The 4,988-nt window shown below is 41.5% G+C and overlaps 1 protein-coding gene and 2 long non-coding RNA genes across 5 annotated transcripts in view; 2 read left to right on the top strand and 1 right to left on the bottom strand.

The window, feature by feature from the left end:
* LOC116702897 (uncharacterized) overlaps positions 1 to 1,493 on the bottom strand; it is a 6,631-nt gene extending 5,138 nt beyond the window's left edge. Inside the window, exon 1 of the long non-coding RNA XR_004335279.1 lies at positions 1,267 to 1,493. This is a non-coding gene — a long non-coding RNA (uncharacterized LOC116702897). The remainder of the gene's footprint in view (positions 1 to 1,266) is intronic.
* Positions 1 to 4,988, top strand: part of efl1 (elongation factor like GTPase 1) — a 115,285-nt gene that overhangs the window by 53,868 nt on the left and 56,429 nt on the right. The gene's annotated exons all lie outside the window — the stretch shown is intronic.
* Positions 2,784 to 4,988, top strand: part of LOC116702901 (uncharacterized) — a 4,324-nt gene continuing 2,119 nt past the window's right edge. Inside the window, exons 1-2 of the long non-coding RNA XR_004335283.1 lie at positions 2,784 to 2,795; positions 3,459 to 3,464. This is a non-coding gene — a long non-coding RNA (uncharacterized LOC116702901). The remainder of the gene's footprint in view (positions 2,796 to 3,458; positions 3,465 to 4,988) is intronic.

Here is a 4,988-nt window from a genome sequence, read left to right as displayed (position 1 = left end):
CTTACATTGTAGCTTGTTTCACCGCTGCCGACTGCAGCGGTCCCATCAGTCACTTAGACACAGAAAGATAGGAAAACGGTAGTTAACCTTTTAGACTGTTAACTTGTTTAACAGAAATGTATCAGCCAGTAACCTAAAGCTTCACATGAGCTAAACTTAAAACCCTGTAAGGTCTAGGTTCTGCCTCTATTTATGTTCCATTGTGTTTTAGAACTCAGAATGTTTCAGATGTAAGTCACCATATGGTGACAGAGGGTCGTAATTGTTTTTGGTAGGCGAGTGTTATTCATGAATATTAAAAGGTTCTGCTGTCAGTGCTCATCTTAGCACATGTCCTGCATCTTTAGTCCAAGCTGTTGCATGTCCTGGCCAGGTTGTGCTTTCTTTTCAGAAGCGGTTGAAGCCGCTGTTGGAAGGTATACTGTTTTCACCGTTTTAAAAACTTGAGACAGCTGAAAGCTTACCTCAGCTAAATGAAGCATTCTCATCGTCAGCCCCTTATTTTCCATTAGTGGTTTAACCAACATTCTGGGCCTCGAGTCTCAGATGTCCACACACATGCTAGAACTCGCTTTGATTCTGCCTTAGAATGCATTAAACTGGGGTTGTTAGTAGCTTTTTCCACATCGATTTTATTTAAAAAGTCAAGCCTTGTCTCTGTCCTAAAGACTGTTTAAGTCATTCAGTCTTCCTTGTCTCTCCTTCAAGTAGGGCTGGGCGATCAAATATCATGATATTCTTGACCAAATACCTCAATGTCGATATTACGACGATATTGTATTGTTGACTATTGATGCTTTAACAAAATATTGTTCACAGAATGAGATTTTTAATAAATATTCTCCAGACATGATTTAATGACTTAGTGGGTAAAGGTAAATAATAGAACAGCTAGAACAGTCTTGTGAGATCAGAAAATGACATCACTTTACTGGAATGCAATCTGTAAAAGCAGGTAAAGACAACACTTTACGATATTACAATATAGCCAAATTATGATTATATAGACAATAATATCGTCTTATTGTCTCATATCGCGATATAGGTATATCGATATATTGCCCAGCCCTACCTTCAAATCTTGAGACAATATTAACATTTACATTGCTCATGTGTAATGGAGCCGTGCTAGTAAAGGCTTGCTTCACAGCAGTATAGATGGGAGAAATGATTCCAGTATTAACTCTTATGGTACGTGTCCAAATAGTCGTTATCACCAATGGGATTGCCTCGCTTTCCAGCGTTGCATGCCAGTGAGCTTGCCACCAGTTTCTCTTCACTGACCAATGACAAGCAAAGAAAACGGTCTACACCTTCCTACAACCGCGATGGCTGCAGCTGATTGGAGGAATGCGTCACGTTGGGCTGGCTGCTCCCGGATTTCAAAACCGAGCATAACGGCGGCTCGTTCTGAATACGATCTCGTATTTTACGGAAATATTTCAGCGAAACGTGTTTCTGAAAACATATTAGGCAAGAACTAGTCATACAGTTGCTGACTTCAACTGTGCCGTCTTCATTTCAGATCGACAAAGGTCAGTCTAAAAGTTTATTGAGAGCTTTTGAGTGGAGGCGAGCCAAGCCGACCGCTCGTCATTTGCATGATGTTGGCTGAATTTAACTTTATGCAAATGAGGAGCTGGTGACTTGACGCCCCGCTACTCCAAAGTCCCAGCAACGCTACCAGAATGCATTTCACGGTTGCTCCCATAGAAATGAATGGGAAGCGTTGAAATGACTTCGACAATGGACACTATTAAAATAAACATTTTGGCCTGTGAGTATTATTATTATTATTATTACTATGCTAGGCATTCAAAAATACAAACCTTGTCTTAAAGACCTATTTTATTACAACTGCTTTTTAGTATTCATATTTACTGAGATACTTCTTCATTTTTGTTACACTGGTATATCTTTTGTTTTTCTATTTATAAATCTATACTTAGGCCTCAATATTAGAGCAATGCACTCGGAAAATAATGCTTTCAATGACACTCAAATGTAGGCATGTGGTCATTTGGTTGACAGAGTAATTGACCACTCGATTCAACAGTGCAGATTTGTTTTTCTTCAAGTTTTTATACAGTTAATTGTGTCCTCGTAGCCCCGTTGGTCCAACAAGTAGTTGTAAGAATAATAAGGATAGCTAGGATATTTCCTGGGTGACTTTAACTTGTGCAGACACAGACTAGGAACACTATTGCGAGGCTCGGAATTTAAATCCCACACTTGTGTAGTTCTTTAATCGAAAAAAAAGAATGTAGGTGATGCAATTATCACAAACAGCTTTGCAAACGTTAGGGGATTTGTGTTTCGAGAGATTCATGGCATGTTAAGACTGTGAGACAACAATCGTGTAATGCCAACCTGCGGACTAATTTCCCATATTGGTGGTCCCCTTTTCCCTGTCTGGACGTTCCTACAAAATCATACGTGTTTGATATTATTGTAAGTTTGAAGTCTTGTTAGTGAAGTTAAATCATATGAACATTGTTAACAACCAATTGGTGCTCCCCCCCACCACCAAGCAGGAAGCGGCTCAAGGTTTCTATGGCAGCTAAAGAGGGAAAGTTGCAGATTTTCAGCCCTTCTGAAGAGAGTCACCCAACGGGAGATTTACCTTTGGATCAGCAAACTTTCCCTTAAGTTACCAGCAAGCGGTAGCTAGCTAGTTTGGTAAAATGTTTTCCAAAAAAAAATCTAGTTTTTGTCCTGTAATGGTTGACCCTGCAAGATCTCCAGCCAGTCTTTAACGTTAGATGTGAGATAATTGTCTTTAGATGCGAGATTTTGTCAAACTTTAGTCAGTTCAAAGTCTTCTAGTGTCTGGTAGGCATTAGTTAAGTCTGTTTTGTCTTTGGAAGGGCAAAATGCATCTGTTGTGTCATAGTGTCTCGTCTTAGTTGAGGAAAATGCTGCTGTGGCTCAACATACTGTATTTGTCAAAAATGCGTATTGAGTTGACTTTGATGTGAGCAGAGATTGAACTGAGCCTACTTGTGTGAGTTAGCAGCAGCAAGAGTTTTCTGATGCCACCGACTCATCCGTCTCTTCCTCCGTCGTCCTTGACACAGTTTCTAGTCCCGGCCGAGGCCCGCTGGGATCCCACAGCTACCAAACATTCTCCACCTCATCAGTCCTCCGCTCTCCCCTCGGAAATGGATTGACCAACTCCTCTCTTCTCCTTTTTTTCTCCTCCACTGCACTTTTCCTCCCTGTCTCTCTCTCTCTCTCTCTCTCTCTCTCTCGTCTCTCAGTCTAGGTCACTCTCATCCTGGCTGCTCTAGATTTTTCTTCTCTGCTTTTTCTCCCTGAAACAGTCTCACATTAACAAGTCTGCTAGTTCATTTGAGCATGTTGAAGCTAGAAATAAAGGGATTCCCCTTCATTTCAAACCTTTACAGTCACTCTACATTATTTCCTTCATTGCACAGTTTCAGAACATACTCAGTTAGCAACAGGTTACCTCCTTCTGTGTGATTCCTACAGTTAAGGCCAATTTATGGTCCTGCGTTAAATTGACGCTGTACATTGGTACAGGAAGACACAGACCCTACGCTGTAGTCTGACGTGCACCTCTCAAAAAAATAACTACATGTAAGATTTCCCGCTACCCATTTTCTGGTTCTCCTTCTCCATAAAAAAACATGAAATCAAGGAGAGGGTTGACTTTTCCTGCTACAGATTTCCCACCGTGGTCAGAAAGCACAGGGGAGAAACTTTATTTCTCTCACTATGATTCTAGAGCCGCTACTCGCTTTAAAGCTAATCGCCATCATTTTCTCACTTGCTCTTTCACAAACTCCCAGAGCTGGGTACCGCCGAATGAATTGCCTCTATAGCGTATCTATAACGTATCGAAAAAGCCCTCGTCTTTCAATACTTGATTTCAATACCTAAGGAGTACATCTCATCAGGGTCAGTGAGCCAGTAAGCATGCAGCATGCTTCTACTAAGATCTAATAATGTCTTTGATTGGCTGTCTAACATTACACGTCTGGTTTCCATGTCATACATCAGGCCCATTCAAATGGCGGCCTGCTGGTCAAAAGCGTCCCAGAAGCAACCCCTGACTGGCCCAGGCGTGTCCGTAACGAACAAATACAAAAACCAAATGGGTGTAGTGAACCTACAGATGTTCCTACAGAAATTCCCACAGTAATAGGTCGTGGGTGCAACACGGCCGAGCGACATTCAATACAGCATGCAACACGTTTTGAAAATGTAGTGGTAACGGCAGAAGAAGTCTGATACAACCATGTCTTTCCCAACCCTGACGGGCAAAATTGACAACAAAGACCGTCGGTTTAACCCCGCCTGGACGGACAAATACATATTTATTTTAGCGCAAAATCCATACCAACAATATGTTTAATTTGTCTGTCACAAAGTTGTCCTCAGTGAACCATACGCTGATCAGTAGAGAAGCAGGTTGTGGCGGGGTCAGCTCTGAGCAGTGTAAAGTTAGAAAGTCACTGGCCGAAATTGTGTGTGTGTGTGTGTGTGTGTGTGTGTGTGTTTGTGTGTTTGTGTTTGTGTGCGTGTGCCCCTCACAGGATTTGGACACTAACCTCCATTGTTTCACATGTGTGCAGCAGTAGGGTTGGGTACCGAATTCAATATTTTTAGGCAATGATCAAATTGCCCCGAAAGTATCGAGTATCAAAAAATGCCTTGTCATTCAATACCAAATATCTATACCTAAGGAGTAAATCTAATCGGCATCAGTAAGCTCATAAGCTCACTGACTTCTACCAAAATCTGATAATGTTTGTGATTGGCTGTTTAGCGTTACACATCGTAGAGGTACGCAAGAAAAACTCCACGTTACAAAGAGAGACGGGGCTCATGTAGTAGGAGCTGAAAAATAAACAAAAGGATTTGTGCCGTAATGTAGAGATCTTCAACAGGATTCTGTGACCCCTTTTGAGGTCCTCAGAGTTTAGTGCAGGCCTGCCACCAAATTATGTAAAAAAGCATTAAAA

Source organism: Etheostoma spectabile, chromosome 15 (genome assembly GCF_008692095.1).
Source record: "Etheostoma spectabile isolate EspeVRDwgs_2016 chromosome 15, UIUC_Espe_1.0, whole genome shotgun sequence".
NCBI classification, from domain to species: domain Eukaryota; kingdom Metazoa; phylum Chordata; class Actinopteri; order Perciformes; family Percidae; genus Etheostoma; species Etheostoma spectabile.
Note: the sequence above shows the minus strand (reverse complement) of the source record. Positions and strands in the feature narration are given on the sequence as shown.